Source organism: Nothobranchius furzeri, chromosome 2 (assembly GCF_043380555.1).
Source record: "Nothobranchius furzeri strain GRZ-AD chromosome 2, NfurGRZ-RIMD1, whole genome shotgun sequence".
In the NCBI taxonomy this organism is placed as follows: Eukaryota; Metazoa; Chordata; class Actinopteri; order Cyprinodontiformes; family Nothobranchiidae; genus Nothobranchius; species Nothobranchius furzeri.
In genome coordinates, this window is record NC_091742.1 from 44,434,193 (window position 1) to 44,455,528 (window position 21,336).

A 21,336-nucleotide genomic window follows, 5' to 3' on the forward strand; every position below is an offset into this window, starting at 1 on the left:
TCTATTGCTTCCTTGATCCATCTTTTGTATTTTTGTTGTTCGGTGGTTATGATCCGTGTGCTGTCCCAGTCCATTATATGGTTTTCTCTTAAGCAATGATCTGTTACGGCTGACTTTTTTATTGTGCTTTCTGCTTCTTCTTTTGCTGCTCTTGTGTGTTTACGATTTGCCTCTTTCTCGCACTCCTTTCTGTGTTCTATTGTCCGTGTATTGAGTTGGCGTCCGGTTTCTCCTATGTATGTTTTATTGCATATTTTGCATGGGATTTCGTAGATGACTCCACATTTTTGTCCAGCTGATATTTTGTCTTTTGGGTGTACTAATCTGTTTCTAACTGTTGTGTATGGCTTTGTTGGTGTGTTTATGTTGTGTTTTTTCATTGTTGCTCTTATTTTTTCCCGTTATGCCTCTGATGTATGGTAGGGTTATCACTGGTTTTGGTTCTTGTCTTTCTGGGTTTCTGGTTCTTTTTTTGGGTTGTTCTTTGCTTTCTGTTTTTGTTTGTTGTTTTCCTTTGTTTATTGCCCATGTCGGGTATCTGCAGGTCTTTAAAGCGTGTTGTATGTGTTTGTCCTCTTGTTTACGGTCTCTCTCTTCTGTTATTATGTTTGCTCGGTGATATAATGTTCTGATTACTGACATTTTGTGTATGGTGGGGTGTTCTGATGTCCATAATAGATATTGGTCTGTGTGTGTTGGTTTCCTGTATGTGTTTATGTTTAGGGTCCCGTCGGTCTGCCTGGTGATTTTCATGTCCATAAATGCTATGCTGCCTTCTGTTTCTAACTCATAAGTGAATTTTATGTTGCCCGTGTCGTCAATATTGTTTAAGTGTTGTGTTAGTGTTTCTGTTTGACCTTTTGGTATGATTTCCAGTATGTCGTCTACGTAGCGTTTCCATAGTTTTATTTTGCAGTTTGGGGGGGCGGTGGCTATGGCTTTTTGTTCCAGGTCTTCCATGAAAAACTCGCACAGGGTGGCTGATAACGGGTTACCCATGGCGAAGCCTTCTAGTTGTTTGTATATTGTGTTGTCGTATGTGAAGTAAGTGGAGTTAGCTACCAGTCCTATCAGTTGTGCTATGTCATCTGCTGTGAGGTTTGTCCTTTTATGTAAAGTTTTGTCTTGTCTGATTCTGTTAACTACTATGTCTATGGTTTTTTGGGTTGGTGTTTTTGTGAACAGAGATGTGACGTCATGTGAGATGAGTATGTCGTTGTCTTCTATTGTAATTTCCTTTAGTTCTTTTGCCAATTCTATACTATTTTTACAGTGTTGGTCTGTATTTCCTAATAACGGGCTGATGATTCTGCTGATATCTTTTGCCATGTTGTATGTTGGTGTACCTATGCTGTCAACTATTGGTCTAAGTGGGGTGTTTTGTTTATGTATTTTTGGTGTTCCATATATTCTTGGTGTTATGTTTGCTGTGGGAATCCAGTGTTTGTACATTTTTTCTGTTATTTTGCCTTTTTCGTGCAGTGGCTTCAGTAATTTTTTCATGTTTTTCTTAATGTTTTCTGTTGGATCTTTTTTAAGTATTTCATATGTATTTTTGTCTTCTAGCATCTGTTTCATCTGTTGTTTATATTTTTCTCTGTCCATAACTACTGTGGTTCTTCCTTTATCTGCCGGTAGAATAATTATCTGTTCATTTTTGGATAAAGCTGTCATGGCTGATTGTTCTTCTTTTGTAATATTGCTGTGTTGAATTTGGCTGTTTTTTAATATCCCAACTACGTTATTTCTGAGTTCTGCTTTCTTTCCCTCATCTGTGATCTGTTGACATGCTAGTTCTGTTGCTACAATAAATTCATCATATGGTATTTCTTTTGGTGTGACTGCAAAGTTTAAACTTTTCTTTAATATGCTTTCTTCTGCTTCTGTTAATTTGTATTGTGAAATGTTACATACCCATGAGTTTGGTGTGGAGTTGCCTTGTATTTCTCCCCTCTTTTTCTTGTTTATGAGTCTGTTTAACTTCTTTATGTGTCTTTCTTTCACTTTTATGAACTCTTGTTCCTGTTTTTCCATCATGTGTCCTTTAATTAGTTCCTCCATTTGTTTATCAAGTTTGTAATTCCTTTTCAAGTCCAGGTGTCCTCTTTCCAGTTCGTCCTCCACACGCCTCTGTTTGGTTATGACGTTCCTTATCCTCTCCTTGAGCAGTGCTCTCTGTGCTCTTTCTATTATATTTTGTGCTGTCTGGGTCCGGATCGATGTTTTCAGCTGTAGGCTTGTGGGTGTGATGTTTTCGTCCCGGCATCTTAAACAGAAGCGAAGGTGGTTTATTAGACGTGCGCGTTTCTGGTGTAATCGTTCCAAACGGCGGAAGTCCTTCGTTCCTTGTTGTCCGTATTTCTCTTTGAACATCTTAGGTGTGTTCTTGCTGTGTCTTTGTAAATCCATGCTTTCGTTCTTTTTTAAACACAGAAACAGTTTTGTTTACCTGTTTGTAGCTACGGTTTCGCCGAACAGCTGCCGGCTTCTTCAGGCTGACGCTGATGGTGGCGCGTCACTTCCTTCTCCGTTTATCTGCGGGCAGCAGAGGACGTTGTCGCCCTCTACTGCCCGGCAGCTGTTCGGCGAAACCGTAGCTACAAACAGGTAAACAAAACTGTTTCTGTGTTTAAAAAAGAACGAAAGCATGGATTTACAAAGACACAGCAAGAACACACCTAAGCCGCCCAGAGTAACCTTTGACCCACCTCGTGTGGACTGACCAATGAGGAGAGGGTCTTAACTTGAGGCCCTCTCTTCATTGGTCAGTCTGCATGAGACTGACTCTCAACTGACGTTCAGTCGTAGGCAGCGAAGCGTCTCTGTGCAGCGCAAAAGCCCGGGTGGACAGTTTGTTTAATGTAGGGTGATCATATTTCCATTTCCAAACAAGAGGACAGGGGATCTGTGCCTATGACGTCACACCATGGCAACGCCACACAAACCATGTTGGGACCCATTTTTTGTAAGAATTAAATTAATATCAGATTCTGCCAATAAAAGGGCTCTAAAACAACTCATATGTAAATATTTTGCATATTTACTGCAAAATCTCATTTTTCTGCTTTAGTGCTGCAACAAGGTTTTATTAATAATAAATTATTATACCTTTTGTTTTACTACAGCATTGGTAAGCTTCCTGTGCACAGATTATTAAGGATGCTTGTTTCAGCTGTGAGATTAGACGATAGGATCAATGATAAAATAAGTTGTCACACACTCCATGGAAACTTTCAGAGAATCCACAAATAGTGGCTTTCAAATGGTTTTGTTACTTTTTGCAAGTTTAGAAAAGAAGCAGATGAGACAGCATGTCTGATAATTTACTTTTTCATCTGATAATATTAGAACATGTCAGTAATATCTGAGGGGCTTTTATAAACACTGTATAACTAACACTCCTGGAGAGGGTATGAATTACACAGAGGCTTCTGGGAGCCCAGTTATGGGGGGGGGGGGGGGCATTTTGCCTTGGCCCCCAAAATGTCTTGAAACGGCCCTGGGTGTGACTGAGTTGTGAAGGTGATCTGAATTGTATCAGATGTATAAATATTACATGTGTATAACTTAATGTTTTACTGGTAAAAACGTGTCGTGGAGATAAATCTACCTACATTTTACTTTTCAACACTTTTTGTTTTGTTTTCTTGTTTTTATTGAACTATTTTCCTGTCCTGTCTGTCTCTCATCTCCCTGCATCTCCTCTAAACTCTCCAGAAAATCTGCTGCCTGGGTTCTTACTTTTTCACCTCATCAGTTACTTCTGAGCAGATCAAAGGGATCTCCTGACCGCAAAGCGGAGAGCGCCTTTCGATGCTGCGTCAGTGAGGTGAAATCACCGCAGCACAGGTGATGAGCTGCGCAGTAGCAGAGCGCTTCAGGCCCAAATAAGACAGAAAATAGAGAATATGTGCGGACATGAACGATCGTGTGCTAATTATAGTTTTTTGGTTGCGCCACTTTGAGAATGGACCGTGCGCTGGAAGCAGCTGCCTGGAGCGCTGCGCAAGAACGCGCTGTGCCGCTCTCTGTGCTCTCTGCTCAGAAGAGTCCATAAATGATGTAATATAGATAGAAAACTTGTTTCCGGCTCCCCTGGATGTGTAGATATCCAGCTCCCCCATAATTCGATCCCTGCTCCTGGATGAAAAGCCGGACATTTTCATCAATACGACCGCGGACCCCCGGTCCGGACGGCCGGACAGAGAGTGAAAAGTGGACATGTCCGGGGAAAACCGGACATACGGTCACCCTAGTTTAATATAATGCGGGAGATTACAGATATGCCTACAGTATTTTGCTCGTGCTCTTGCTGCCCTGGGCCCCTTAGAGTTCGTGGGCCCTGGTCAATTGCCCAGTTGCCCATATGGTTAATCCGGCCTTGGCTGCATCTGTTTCCAACACTTTCCTCTTTTTAATTCTTGCCTTCTCCGCGCCACCCTTGCTCTTTCTACTTTCCATCTTTCCGTCAACTGCGTGGTCACGTGGTGCGCACAGGCGCATACTGGGGAAAAAAACGAGCTGCAGCCTGCAGGTAGAGCCAGCCAGAGACAGCCGGGAGGAGCGTATGAGAGCAGCCCGGCGGCCTCAGTGCCATGACTGAACACCGGCACCAAAAAATAAAAATAAAATGATAAAAAACAAAAACGAGAGCACCGGCCCCATGCGGCCCAAACATCGCGCGGCCCACCGGGAATTCTCCAGACCCTCCCGATTAGCCACTCCGGGCCTGCCTGTAGGGGTAAGTGGACTGACAAATGGTAAATGGCCTGTATTTGATATAGCACCTTCTAGAGTCCTGGAACCCCTCAAGGCGCTTTACAACACAATCAGTCATTCACCCATTCACACACACATTCACACACTGGTGGGGATGAGCTACGATGTAGCCACAGCTGCCCTGGGGCACACTGACAGAGGCGAGGCTGCCGAGCACTGGCGCCACCGGTCCCTCAGACCACCACCAGCAGGCAATGTGGGTTAAGTGTCTTGCCCAAGGACACAACTACAGCAACAGACTGAGCGGGGCTTGAACCTGCAACCTTCCGATTACGGGGCGAGCACTTAGCTCCTGTGCCACCGTCGCCCTTCTGTTAGATTCCAGTTCCTTCCACCTAGCCACGTATGATTTGTCACACCAGAATTGAAGGGGGGGTTAGCTGAGCTGCGTAGTAATAGTTCCTGAGGCAGGGGAGACCCAGTCCTCCCTTTTCCTTGGAAAGCTAGAGGGTGGCTTACTTAATCCTTGGCTTTTGGCCTTGCCTGATAAATCTGGATATCCATTTATCCCATTCAATGAACTGGTGGTCACTCACATCTATTGGCAAATTTCTGAAGAGGTAGAGCAGCCTGGGGAGCACATTCATCTTGATTGCTTTTAGCCTGGAACTGAGACTCAGGAATGGGACCAGATTCCATCTGTGCAGATCAGCTTTTATACCCAGAGCTATTGATTTGTAGTTTGCCTGGAAGAGCCCAGGGAGGTCCGCTGTTAGATATATTCCTAGGTACTTAATTTTCTCATTATCCCAGTAGAGCTTGAATTTCCTACGTAGGGCAACAGAGGCTGAATAATTCAGCGTCATCACCTGTGTTTTGGAGATGTTAATCTTATAGCCAGATAGCATTCCAAAGTTAGTGAGAGTATACATCAATTCACTAAATGACCTCTCTGGATCCTCCAGGCAGACCATTACATCATCAGCAAACATTACTACTTTGTGTTCCACTCCTGACAGAGTAACACCTTTAATGTTATAATTTTGTCTAATTGATTGACCCAAAACCTCTATAAATAGGTCAAAAAGGAGTGGCGAGATTGCCTACAACCCCGCTGCAGAACAATGGACTTAGACAAATCGCCATTCACCTTTAAACGAGCTGACGGCCCGATCATAAAGAGCTTGGATTACTCTAATAAACCCATCTTGAAATCCAAACTTCCCCACGACCTTGTACAAAAATATCCATCTGACAGAGTCAAAAGCTTTCTCCGCATCTAGACTACTTATAATTGATTGGGTTTTGTTTCGTTGTAATTGAGTAGAGATGTGTAGGATTCTTCTAATGTTGTCAGTTGTTTGTCTAAGGCAAATAAAACCAGTTTGATCTAAGTTAATGAGGTCAGGTAACAGATTTTCCAGCCTACGGGTGAGAATGGCAGTAAACAATTTGTAGTCCAGGTTGAGGACGCTGATTGGATGGTAGCTCCCACATTCTTACCTATCTTTTCCCTCTTTTGGGATAATAGAAATAGTTGCCTCCCTCCAAGAGGGTGGGATTACTCCCTCCAGCAGGGTGTATTTAAATGACTTAAGAAGTATGGGGAATAATTCTGCCCTCAAACAGCAATACCAACAAGAACTGAAACCATCCGGGCCCACTGCCTTTCCTGGTTTTAGTCTGGAGATAGCTGTACTAATTTCCCTTGCCAAAATGGGGTGACTTAAATACTCATTTTGGGGACCCAGGAGTGCAGGTAGTTCTAAAGAAATAAGAAAGGCATCAATACTACTCTCCTCTGTCACAGTAGGTTGTGAATACAATTCCCTAAAGAAATTTTCAAAACATTGGTGGATGTTTTCTAATTTTGTTAACAGACTAGTAGTTTTGGTATCTTTGATTTGGTAGATCGCATTTTCCTCCCTTTGTTTGCGTAATTTATAAGCCAGGTATTTTGCAGATTTCTCTCCTAACTCGTAATATTTCTGCCTCAAAAAGATTACATTGTTTTGGGCCTCTTGTGTAAAAATATCACATTTCACCCTGTAAATGCCTGATTTACTGCTTTATAGTAGGAGTTGGGGAGTCAACATCTGCCTGCTGTTTCAACTTAAAATTTGCCTGTAAATCGGCTAATTTCTGCCCTTTGAGCCTCTTAAAGTGGGAGGCGATAGAAATTAATTTACCTCTTATTACCGCTTTGAACGTGTCCCATAGAATAGTTGGGGATACCTCTCCCGTGTCATTAGTTTCCAAAAATTCTTTAATGTCCTCCTTTATTTTGAAAACTACAGTTGAATCATTAAATAGGTGTGAATTAAATTTTCACAGAGTGGGACGCTTTTTCGAGGCCACCAGTAGAGATAAAGAGATAGGGCTATGACCAGATAAATCCCTTGTCAATATATCGCATTCCCTGACCCTAAATCTATCTGCATTTAACATAAAATAATAATCCAGCCTTGCATATACTTTAAATGAGCCAGAGTAATGAGTAGAATCTTTAGTAGATGGGTGGCGATCTCTCCAAATGTCCATTATTCCCATCTCTAGCATATAGCTACGGACTTTTCTGGCGAGAGCTGTTGCCTGAATAGTCAGGTTAGATGAGTCCATTCTAGGATCAAGCCTTAGATTAAAATCCCCACCCCCACCCCCACCCCCACCCCAGATAACTGTCCCCCTGGAGTCCAACATTAAATCAAATATATTCCTGTAGAAAGGCCAATGAATCATTGCATTTTAAACCTTATTTAAGATGAACATCATATACATTGTTTATAAACAGCTAAAAAAGATCCATGCTAGAAGTGACTTTGTATTTTTATTTTGTGTTGGGTGATTAGTCCATACCACCATGTGCTTAGTCTCAAAAGAGTCACAATCAGCAGTGAGGTCGTTTTTGTTACAAGAAAGCAAAATCCTCAATTATATAATTAGATGTAATTTCTAAGAGGGGTTAGATTTCTTTCATTGGCCTGATAGCAAATACTTAGCAATACAATTTTATACTACACCCAAACCACTAATCAATTTCCCTTAACTTATACTGAAATTAAGCAATCATTGCCATGATCAATGTAAGAGAAATTTTTAAATCATCTTTGTCTTGAATCCATGCATCTGTGTGTGTGGTGTGAATTTTGTGTCTTTAGGCAACCTTAGTTTGCATGCTTGGAGGTAATTTACCCAAGGTTACAGCCATTGGACATCCAGCAACTATCAGCTTTTTTCCCTTAATCATTACTGAATATCTTGTGACATAGTTTGCCACTTTTTATTACCTGTTGTAGAAGAAGAAGAAGAAGAAAAGATCATTTCTATAGTGCCTCTCAAGATAAAAATCACGAGGCGCATCACAAAAACAAAAAATGTAAAAAAAATAAAAAATAATTAAAAAAATGATTAAAAATATATTTAAAATGAGCAAAAAATAGACAATTGTGATTAAAAAATGGTAAGAAAGAGAGAGAGTGAATAGGAAAGAGGGAAATCAGTGGATCCTGAGGAAGATGGAATAGGTAGGGAGAGCAGAACAAGGAGAGGGTGGTGAAGGTCACACAAATCCAGCCTGAACAAGTGAGTCTTCAGCTGTTTTTTAAAGGAGACCACTGAGTCCACTATCTCAGGCTCAGGGGGAGAGAGTTCCAGAGTCTGGGGGCCACAGCAGCAAATGATCGGTCACCTTTGGTCTTTAGCCTGGTGCGCTGCACAACCAGTAGGCTTTGGTCACTGGACCTCAGGGACCTGCTGGGGGTGTAGGGACTAAGAAGATCACCAATGTAAGATGGTGCTTGTCCATGTAAGGCCCTATAGACCAGAACCAGGATCTTGAAATGAACCCTGAAGTTGACTGGCAGCCAGTGAAGCTGGAGGAGAAGCGGGGTAATGTGGGTGAGTTTGTAACCATGACATTGGCAACAACCTGCTCTGCCTATGGGCAGGGGTCACCACACAGTAAAAGTCAAGCCGGTTTCATCTGCCTGGAATATTGTGTTCTTCCCTATGTGGCAATACGGGAGTGGTCTATGACCTGTTGACGCCAAGTATGGCAATCGTACCTACTTGAGTACAAATATTGCAAAGACCATTAAATTCTGGCATGCTCCGGACGACCTGTAGCAGTCATTACCATAATCGGAGTAGCCAATTGTTACCAACAATGCCACCTTGGGAATTTCGCCCAAGGAAATAGTTAAAGCACGCAGGTCCTTTCCACTTAATTGAGACAGCAGACGTGGTTTCAGAAATCACAATTCATTTATTTTATTTTATTGAACAAACGGTTTAAAAGACTTTTTATGAACTGGCCATGTAAAATACCATAAAACACTAAGATTAATGCCCCAAAAGAAAATAAACCAATGAAGAGAATAATTGAAAAAAAGGAAATTAATTTAACTCACTAATTAAATTAATTCATGAAGTCAAATGAGGGTTAACTAAATATGGTTTAACTATAAGTTTAAATAAACAAAAAGGTCGAACAATAGGGTCTAAACAATAACTTTCAACAATTGGTTTAGACCATCAGTTTAACCAAGCAAAAGTGTGTTACCCAGCAGGACTGAGGCTAGTGAGGGAGGCAGGTGACTCGCGGCAGAGAAGCCCCAACACAGCAAAAATAATAAAGAAAATATAAAGGATTCACCCAGGGCAAGTGAGCATTCATACCAACGTGAGGAAACCCAGCACCACCACACTCGCAAACGGGACCGCCAACTCCGAGGCCACACTCCACACCTCCTGCCTCAGCCTGCACAAAGACAAAATTAGAAATGGTATAAAATCTGTACAAATGGAAATTAGCTGTTCTCCTCCTGGACTCCAGCTATGAGCCTGGGGGAACTTCCTCCGAACAACTAATTTGAAACAAAGTAAAGGGAACGAAGCAAAACAGCGGCGCCTCCGGCCGGACCACGGAGCAATCTAAAAGGACAAGGAAGAGGCAGAAATTACCAAACAATAACAAATGGCCAAGTGTGGAGACGGCGCAGCACACACCTACCGGTCCTCCTGCTAATAACGCCTGAGCAGAAGGGGACTCCCTGCCCAGCAGCAACGGGGATTCAATCTATTCCTGGTTTTACAGAGAGCTGATGTTAGATTGTTTGACTCACATATCATCTACCTGCAGAAGGTACGTACAGTTGTGGTCAGAAGTTTACATACACTTGTAAAAAATATAATATAATGGCTCTACTGAGTGTCCCGTTATTTCTAAAACTCTGATTTTTCTCTGATAGAGTGATTGGAACAGATACTTATTTGTCACAAAAAAACATTCATGAAGTTTGGTTCTTTAATGTCTTTATTATGGGTTAACAGAGAAAAGTGATCACATTTGCTGGGTCACAAATATACATACAGCAACATGATCTAGCAATTTTGGTGACTTAGAAACGTGTCAGTGAACTGAGCTTCATAGCATGGCCTCAACTTCTTGTGAGTGATTATGAGTGACTACAGCTGGTGACTTCTCTTAGGCCAGGTAAATAGGGCTCATTGGATACAAACGCCCACAAACGCTACAATGGGAAAGTCAAAGGAGCTCAGCATGGATCTGAAAAAGCGAATTATTGACTTGAACAAGTCAGGAAAGTCACTTGGGGCCATTTCAAAGCAGCTGCAGGTCCCAAGAGCAACAATGCAAACAATTGTTTGTAAGTATAAGGTGCATGGCACTGTTTCATCACTGCCAAGATCAGGAAGAAAACGCAAGCTATCACCTGCTGCTGAGAGAAAATTGGTCAGGAGGGTAAAGAGTGAACCAAGAATCACCAAAAAGCAGATCTGCCAAGAATTAGAAGCTGCTGGAACACAGGTGTCATTGTCCACAGTCAAACGTGTTTTGCATCTCCATGAGAGGCTGCCGTGCAAGAAGGAAGCCCTTGCTCCAAAAGCGGCACCTTAAGGCTCGACTGAAGTTTGCTGCTGATTACATGGACAAAGATAAGACCTTCTGGAGGAAAGTTCTGTGGTCAGATGAAACAAAAATCGAGCTTTTTGGCCACAATGCCCAGCAATATGTTTGGAGGAGAAAAGGTGAGGCCTTTAACCCCAAGAACACCATGCCTACAGTCAAGCATGGTGGTGGGAATATTATGCTGTGGGGCTGTTTTACTGCCAATGGAACTGGTGCTTTACAGAGAGTAAATGGGATAATGAAGAAGGAGGATTACCTTCACATTCTTCAACATAACCTAAAATCATCAGCACGAAGGTTGGGTCTTGGGCACAGTTGGGTGTTCCAACAGGACAATGACCCCAAACACACATCAAAAGTGGTAAAGGAATGGCTAAATCAGGCTAGAATAAGGGTTTTACAATGGCCTTCCCAAAGTCCTGACTTAAACCCCATTGAAAACATGTGGACAGTGCAGAAGAAACAAGTCCATGTCAGAAAGCCATCAAATTTAACTGAACTTCACCAATTCTGTCAAGAGGAGTGGTCAAAGATTCAACCAGAAGCTTGTGGATGGCTACCAAAAGCCCCTAATTGAAGTGAAAATGGCTAAGGGACATGTAACCAAATATTAGCACTGCTGTATGTATATTTGTGACCCAGCAAATGTGATCACTTTTCTCTGTTAACCCATAATAAAGACATTAAAGAACCGAACTTCATGAATGTTTTTTGTGACAAAGAAGTATCTGTTCCAATCACTCTATCAGAGAAAAATCAGAGTTTTAGAAATAACGGGACACTCAGTAGAGCCATTATATTATATTTTTTACAAGTGTATGTAAACTTCTGACCACAACAGTACCATTTACCAATGCTTCGTCTACGATGACGTCACACCCAACACTGACACAAATGCCCAAGCACAGTTGGAGCAGAGCCAATCGCACCATAAACGCAGCCTGAGGACACGGGCTGGCAACACCAAGACGGCATACTGGGACCGGCTGTTTCCCGAACCTACTTCCTCACCGGAGGAGCTCCCCTTTTATAACAGCAGCACCCTCCTACGTACGGAGGGCGTACTGCTCTAGACCAATAAAATTGGAGCAGGCATTTCGTACTGCTACACCTATATAAAAACAGTCCCCGTTTACCGTTCCTAACTTTGCCATCTGGGAAGATAGTCAATACAATTCGATCTCCCGGTTTCCTTTATGCCACTACATACCAGTGCCTGCAAAACCCAAGGTCCTCCAGATGGAGAAGGAAGACTTCACTCTTTTAACACAATTATTCCGTCTTATAAATAATTTCCTCACTTTACAGGTTGACTACAATCATATTCTGTTTTATCTAAAGTGATTTAATAATGTCTTGACTGCTTCAAAGTCATGAACGAAACAACATAAATGCTTAATATTTCATGACTCTTTTCAGATCTTAAATACACCAAATGAGTCTACTTGATGATTTAATAAAGAATTATTATCAGTTATATCACATAGTAGTAACCGTATATTAGCTAATTAAACCTGATGCTCCATGAAAATTAGATGGCTGCGTAGTTTGTTATAAACTCACAAATAATTTAGGCAAAGGCACAAAAAAAAATATATATATGTATATATATATATATATATATATACATATATATATATATATATATATAATCAAACATCTAATATTTTTGAGCCGTTCTAGTTCCTCAAACAGACATGTCGATTTACTTTGGAAAATGAATGAATACGATTAATTATTAAACTGTATTTATACAATTTTGACAGTTTTGCGTTTGTGTACTCTTGATGGCCTGGTTTCTCTCCTTTTTCTTCTAAAAGACTGAACAGATTCTAATTAAGTAAATAAGGTTTTGTGGGACTGATGAGTGACGTCAAACTGAAAGAGTAAAATTAATGTCTGGCGTCATCAGACTGTCATGGTTTTTTCTCCATTTAACAGCTAACTGGTAAACTGTTTTATATTCAGCCGCAGCCATTATAACCTGCACCAATACAAAATTACGGTGGTAATGAATGCAAAAGAAATAAGGTCAAGCTGCGTATGCCTGATTGCTAATGTGTTTTATTCTAGGTGAATTGCAGACAGAAGGAGGAAGTGTTGCAGAATTGATCCAGACACCAGACAGCTACAGAAATGAAGACGAGGGGGAGTGAATGAAGGGAAATGGGTGTCCACCAGACGTGAATCAGTGGCGCTTTGGAAGTACTTGGGAGTGTGTGTGTACGCTTGTGTGTGTCAGAGGAAGAGAAGCAATAATGAGAGAGCACATTGGTACAAATAAGACAGAGAGGAAGACTGAGGAGTGATGAGTCACAGAACAAAAGAAGGATAGAAAACAGGGAGCATGGATGAAAAGGAAGGATGGAAGTAAAAGAGTGACAAGTGGATGGAGAAAAGAGCTGGAGTGCCCCCCTCAGGCCTGTGAACATAACACACTCATTCATGTATCATTGTAATGCATTGCTCGTACAAATTGAAACATTACACAATGATCACCTGAATGGTCGCAGTCATTTCCTAATAAGATAAATGCCACAAATAAAACCGAACGCTATTTGTTTTTCTGACAGACTTGTTTTCTCATTACACAAACTATTTGGAGTTCTTTTAGATTTATGTGCTGCCAGAGAAAATGAGCTGAACTAAACCACATTTAATTTTTCTACTATCGCAAACCAGCTTCCATGTGAAGACCAAGAGCCTCACCTTGCAGCTAAAATAATGTGGAAAAATTGTTAACCCTCTGGAGGCAGGTGTTGCAGATTAGCAACGTTAAACCTATCTACCTGGTTACTCCACAGACGTATTTCATGAGCATTTTTTAATTCGGAATTACCCCTGAAGGACTTAGTGGATCGTCCTTTTATCAAAACTTAGTTTGAGCCTGAGAGGGTTAAAAAAGGAAACGCCACACCCCCAAGGTCAGTCAGCACATTACATGCTGCATGTGTTACCATGAGAACAAGAGGCCTGTCTCATTTATATGCACAGACACACAGATGTACATTTGCAATTGCAATTAAATGCCATTTTGCGTTTGTGGGCAGTAAAACAGATGCTGTGTGTTTAGACCACCATTGCAATGTAGCTGAAAACCAAAGCACTGCGTTTTCATCTGTGCTTTTCATAGATTTTTCAGACAATGCATGAGCGCTTTCTGAAAGAGATGCATGTTTTATTATTACATTTAGTCGCTGATATGATATTACTTAAAAGCTATGAAGCAAGAAAGTGAAGGAGTTCTCTCTCTTTTTGTTTCTTTTTTCTGCAAAGGCAGTAAGTGTCCTATATCTTGTCTCTATCTATCTTGTCGCTTGATGGCCGCTGTCAGGGACCAAACTGTTTTAAATGAGCCACAGGAAAAGGGAATCAGAAAAATCAATCAATCAGTCAAAGCTTTATTTATAAAGCGCCTTCCGCAACCCTGTCAGGAAGCCCAAGGCACTGAACTTGGTACAGTACAAAGTTAAATATAGTGAATAAATCAGGGTTTTATTCACCCAATTTAACAAAAATACAAAAATGACAAAATGGGGCCCCTAATCAACTTAACTAGAAAGCTGTACAGCAGCATAACCTTAGCAAACAAAACACCAACGACCTTCTAACAGGAAACACAATGGAGGTTTTTATCCTGGCTGGACAGTCCATTACAAACGAGAGGGAAAGGACCACAAATACAACATTAAAGACTAAAACAGTATTGGAATAAATGTCTTGTCATTAGGGTTACATTTACTTCAGATTAAATAGACAATTAGTAAACCAATTTAAATAAATGGAAAAACAACAGCCCCCCACCCCACCCATTTTCAGTCAGTGGTAAAGGCCTTTCAGGAAGTATTAGCTCTGGCTTCTCCCTCTGTCACATCACCTTTACTGGCTACTCAAGACAAACAAACTTAACATTACACAAAAGAAACTGTGATCAAACAAGTTTAACTAAATGTTGGTAGTACATCCCAATTATCTGACCCAACTTAATAAAGTTTAACAGAGATCAAACTTGTTTTTATATGTTCATATCTGTAACCAAAAGTTAACTGTAAAGAAATGTAGTTAAATAATGTAAATCACTCATCTTTCCCGTGTCCTGCCATCACAGCCACGCAAAAACGTTGGTCCGAAACTGGTTTTATCACTTAAGAAATGTCTCCAAACTGCGAAGATTGGTGTCAAAAAATGAACTTGAAATGGGTATCCATGCTTTTTTCTCCACCCGTCTAGATTACTGTTGGTCACTCTTCACATGTTTTAAGGAAAAAGCCCTTGACCTCCTTCAGTTGGTCCAGAACTAACTGGAGCAAACAGAAGAACTCACATCATTCAATTCAATTCAATTTTATTTACATAGCGCAAAATCACAACAAGAGTCATCTCAAGGCACTTTACATAATAAATATTACGATACAGGTCAGGCCATTTAGCCAATCAGTAAAATGTTTCCTATATAAGGAACCCAGCAGGTTGCATTGAGTCACTGACTAGTGTCAGTGTCATTACATCAATCCTCATACTAAACAAGCATTTAGCGTCTGTGGAGAGGAAAACTCCCTTTTAACAGGAAGAAACTTCGAGAGGATCCTGGCTCAGTATAAGCAGCCATCCACCACGACTCACTATTCTACTGTCTCTGCACTGGTTACCCGTTAACTTTAGAGTTCATTTTAGAGTCGTGACTATAACTTTCTGGGCTCTACATGGTCAAGCTCCTCCCTGAGCCCTAAGGTCCACCCACCAGAACCTTCTAGAAGTTCAAAGACCAGATATAAAAGTCGAGGTGTTCCTAAGTCGCTTTGGACAAAAGCATCTGCTAAATACATAAACATATTGGAATGATCTTCCTTTATCCTTACGTCACATATGTCAGACACAAGGCCCGTGGGCCAGATGCGGCCCGCGGAGCATTTTTATGTGGCCCGCAAGATAAATATCAAAAATATATTAAAACTGGCCCGCTGGCTGATTTTACCGCAAATACTTCAACTCCCATGATGCTTTGCGGCGTCAGCGCGGAGCCGACACGCCCCCTCCTTTGTGTTTTTTCCAGCGCCTGCTGCCGGTGTCTGCAGCTCCGCTGTCTCGGACAAACCACACTGCTCTCACTCAGCGTCGAGTTCACTCAGCTGTTTTCTGACGTTGAAGCCCAGAAACGGAGATTCTAGCCGCTCAGTAATGTGTTCACGACTGAAAGAGAAAGTTTTCCAACTAACGTCCAGACAGAGCCGATATAACTCCAGCGAGCAGCGACACGCTCAAACCAGCATGACTCTGTGGCTGCTGTGGTTGTGTTTCCTCCCCGACACACAACAACGTGGTCAAGCTGCTCAGACATGTTCATCAGCACAAACCTATGTGAGCACCTGTTGTCATCTAATGTTGTCATTATTATGATGAAGATGAACAAAACAACAGGAGTCTCCTCCTCAGCTCAGGTCAGCCCCATGATGCAGGTATCTGGCTGGAACAGGTGAGCATCACAGTAAACCAGTGGAGCAAACTGAGCTTTAAATATGTTGGTTTTATGCTCTTTTTCTGCTCCAAAACATGAAAGTTAACAGGTGAGATGTTGCATTTTCATTTAAGATAAAATGATATTTTTATTTTGTTGTTGGCCCGTGAGAAAAGATTTAACCTACAGTAAACAGGAAGTGGAAAGGCTGCAGATAGATGAATAGAAGAGAAAATCCCTTTATTGTTCCTCAGTGGGGAAAGCTAGATGTCACAGCAGCGATGACACGTATTACAGGAGATGAAAAGGAATAAAAAATAAGAAAAATGAATAAACAAGAAAACATAAATCCTGAATAGATTTTAAAAATGCTGATTATTATTTTGTAAAGCGCCCCGTGATTTTTATCTTGAGAGGCGCTATAGAAAAGATATTTTCTTCTCTCTCTCTCTCTCTCTCTCTCTCTCTCTCTCTCTCTCTCTCTCTCTCTCTCTCTCTCTCTCTCTCAATTCATGCACGTAAATATTAATGTTCTGATTTTATTGAAAAACTTGTTCTGTAATAGTTCCTTTACTATTGTGATCAAAAGCATTTAATCTCAACTGTGAGGCTGCTCTGTAAATGCTTTCATATAAACAATACACATAGCAACTTCTGATCAGACTTAAAATAACATATTGGTTAAACTACACCCATTTCCGGGTTAAGCCACGCCCACTCCGAGTACAGATACAGATAATTTAGATGGTTGAACAGATACAGATAATGGTGTACTCGCTCATCCCTAGTACTTACTTCTATCTCCGTCCCACATGTAGGAAGTGCTGTACCTATGTATAGCAAAACTCTAAACATGCAATTTCAGTCTAAGTAAATTTTCCAGAGCGAACACCTCTGTGGGTACAGTCTTGAGTGAAAGAGGAGTGCAGGTAGATGGAGGACCTTCAGAGAGAGTAACAGATGAATGTTGACAAAGGTTGATAAAAATATCTGTGTGAGAGGGTGCCTGTCTCTGTGTTTGAATAGCCACTTCCTTTAAACTTCTGCTACTAGTGTGGAAATAATGATACAAACAAGGTTTCAATCCTCAGCTCAGTGGGATATGATTTAAAGGGTCAGGTGTTTTATGACTAAACATGCTGAGCCTCTCTAAAAATAGTGCAGAGCAAATGTTCTTACCGGCCTTGGAGAGCTGGGAGAGCGTGACTGACATTAAGCATGTCCACATAGAACAACAATCTCTCCGACCTGCTTGGAAGGTTTCCTATGGGCTGAGTGGCTTATTGATCAGCAGTTGACTCACAAGAACATTTCTCAGCTAATATTTGTCCAGTAACACCGAGTGGCAGTTTGTCCATAAAGGACACTAGGGCAGCACCCTCTCTGTCATGAAGAGAGAAAAATAATCTAAAAAAATAAAAATTTTAAAGTACAATATTTATCCACATATTTACTATCAAAGTTAGTTTTGCTCAGCTGTCTGTGCCTACATGCAATCTGAATAATTTACCCTTCATTTTCACCAGCATGTCTCTTTTAAACAGTGAATATTCCAGACTCATTATCACTCTTGGGGTGCAAGGAAAAGTGTCCCTAAACTGCATTCAGTAGCCAACCATGTTTAGTCGCTAGGGAAAGCTGGAAATTTTTTGGCCAATCAGCGTCACTGAATTTAATGCTTCCGGGGAACTGACCAGTAGTGCCCCTGCTACAGCTAGCATGCTAGAAGGTGCTGGATTTCCTTTCCCCTTTCTCTCTCACCCTCTCATTCACACACATTTATTGTTGATTTACACAGAAAGAGCTCAAGTTTAATATTATGTTGTAGTGGAATGCATTTGTTCTTAAAAATAGACCTTATTAGAAAATGCATTTGTTCTCATTTTATGAGATTACTGGTTAGCGAGCCTTCGTTGCGCGAGCCTTCATCGCGCTTTGCAGTGCTTCGCAGTGCTTCGCAGCTGATATGATCAAGACCGTGGGTTAACAAAAGCGCTGATTAGAAGCACTCTTCATTCCATGGCGTTTCGCGGTGCATTGTCATGCTTCCGTGTCTGATGTGATCCAAGGGTGATGGCAGCAGATCACTGCTTCAAATAGAAACCATTACCCAGTTTACTACTGGCTAATGTGCAGTCCCTGGAGAACAAGCTGTGCGAGCTTCGGGCTCGGATCTCATTCCAGCGAGAGATGCGGGACTGCAGTGCGATCTGTCTCATAGAAACCTGGCTCTATGACAAAGTACCGGATCCCGCAGTCCAACTACCGGGGTTCTCCGTGCACAGCGCGGACAGGTCACAGGAGCTTACTGGGAAAAGCAGAGGTGGCGGTGTGTGTTTCATGATCAACAACAGCTGGTGTGATTATGCGAACGTGCACCCGGTCAAATCCTTCTGCTCTCCGGACCTGGAGTACCTGATGATTAAGTGCCGGCCATTTTGGCTACCGAGAGAATTCACAGCGGTGGTTATGACGGCTGTTTACATTCCCCCACAAGCCGACACTGACCGAGCACTCAGAGAACTGTTCAGCGCGATCAGCAATGAGGAAACCGCACACCCAGAGGCGGCGTTTATTACGATCGGGGACTTTAATAAGGGTAACCTGAAGAAAGTCTCACCAAAACTACACCAACACATCCATTTCAATACACGCGGAGACCGGCTACTCGACCACTGCTACACCTCTTTCCGAGATGCGTACAAAGCCCTCCCACGCGCCCCATTCGGCCAGTCAGATCACCGCTCCATCCTGCTAATACCTGCCTACAGGCAGAAGCTAAAACTGGAAGCTCCAACCCTGAGGGCGGTGCATCGTTGGTCGGACCAATCGGAGTCTGCGCTGCAGGATTGTTTTGATCGGGCGGACTGGGAAATGTTTCACGCGGCTGCTAGAGACATTGATGAGTACACAGACTCAGTCTGCGGATTTATCAGGAAATGTGTGGAAGATGTTGTCCCATCCAGAACAGTTAAATCCTTCCCGAATCAAAAACCCTGGATTAATGGAGATGTGCGAACGGCGCTGGCGGCGCGGAGCACCGCCTTTGCCTCCGCGAACACATCAGACTACAAACACGCACATTACCAACTCCGGAAGATGATCAAAGCAGCCAAACGTGAGTACAGAGACAGGGTGGAGCAACAGTTTGACAACCCCCAGAGTATGTGGCAGGGACTAAACACAATCACAGACTTTAGAGGGAGAACCAGCACACTGCAGACCACGGCCTCTCTGTGTGAGGATCTAAACGCATTCTATGCCAGATTCGACACAGCGAACTCCATGAGACCGGACAGTGAGCGCACCACGGATGACGTCAGTGCGCACACTGTGTCTGAAGAGGATGTGCGGAGGTGCTTCAGGAGGGTGAACGCACGCAAAGCTACTGGTCCGGACGGGATTCCCGGCCGCGTCCTAAGGTCATGCGCGGGTCAGCTGGCTGGAGTGTTTACACACATCTTCAACCTTTCCCTCTCTCTGTCTGTAGTCCCAGCCTGCTTCAAAATGGCCACCATTGTCCCTGTACCCAAATCCTCCACCATCTCCTCATTGAACGACTGGCGACCTGTAGCCCTGACCCCCATCGTGAGCAAATGCTTCGAGAAGTTGGTCAGGGACTTCATCTGCTCTGCACTGCCCGATTCACTGGACCCTCTACAGTTTGCATACCGCCACAACAGGTCCACTGATGATGCCATAGCCCTGACACTCCATGCTGCCCTGTCACACCTGGAGAAGAGAGACACGTATGTGAGAATGCTGTTTGTAGATTACAGCTCAGCATTCAACACCATCGTTCCCTCGAAGCTGGACAGGAAACTGCAGGATCTAGGACTGAGCAGCTCCCTCTGCAGATGGATCCTGAACTTTCTGTCTGACAGACGCCAGGTGGTCAGACTGGGCGGCACCACCTCATCCCCCGTCACACTGAACACTGGTGCACCGCAGGGGTGCGTGCTGAGCCCTCTCCTGTACTCACTCTACACCTACGACTGCACAGCCACGAGAAACTCCAACATCATTGTGAAGTATGCGGACGACACCACAGTGGTAGGTCTCATCACCAACGATGACGAGACGGCCTACAGGGAGGAGATCAGCGCCCTGACCCACTGGTGTCAGGACAACAGTCTCACCCTCAACGTCACAAAGACAAAGGAGATGATAGTGGACTTCCGGAGGAGCAGAGGAATACACCCCCCCATCACCATCAACGGCGATGCTGTGGAGAGGGTGAGCAGTTTCCGTTTCCTTGGAGTTCACCTGGCAGAGGATCTTACGTGGTCAGTGCACACGAACAATACAGTGAAGAAGGCACAGCAGCGCCTCTTCTCTCTCAGGAGACTGAAAAGATTTGGCATGAACCGCCGCATCCTCAGGACCTTCTATCGCTGTGCCATTGAGAGCATCTTCACTGGATGCATCTCCGCCTGGTATGGCAACAGCACCGCTTACAACCGCAAAGCTCTCCAGAGAGTAGTGCGGTGTGCTGAAAGGATTATTGGAGGTGAGCTTCCCTCCCTCCAAGACATCTACAGGAAGCAGTGCCTGAGGAAAGCGGGGAGGATCATCAAGGACTCAAGTCACCCCAGCCATAAACTGTTCAGACTACTTCCATCAGGAAGGAGGTTCTGCAGCATCCGGTCCAGAACCAGCAGACTGAGAGACAGCTTTTTCCATCAGGCCATCAGACTGCTGAACACAATGCAGACACCTCACCCTCACTACTGAAACTACAACATTACACGCTCCATACTGTACATTAATGCCACTGTTTTGCACATACCACCCTCTGTATATTTTATATCTCTTATCTTATGTTTACTTTATTCATTTGTATATTTAGATTAGCCATTTTTATATTTTACATGTTTTTACATTACTGTATTTTTGCACAACTCTGTTGCTGTGAAGCTCGCACACAAGAATTTCACTCGCATGTACTGTACCAGTGTACCTGCCCATGTGACGTGACAATAAAAAGTGATTTGATTTGAATTGATTAAAATAGTAATCAATTTTATATTACTAGTTACAGCATAAAAATGTAATATGTTTGTATTACATATTATGGTCTCAATAATGTAACTGAGTTACACTACTTTGAGTTACTTTTGGTAAAATATTTTAAGTGTGTAACAGTATCCTAAAATGTTATCTTATCATTTTACATTTTAGGTTTTTTAGGTTTGTTGGTAGGGATTTTAGGGAAGATGTGGCAGTGTGAGTG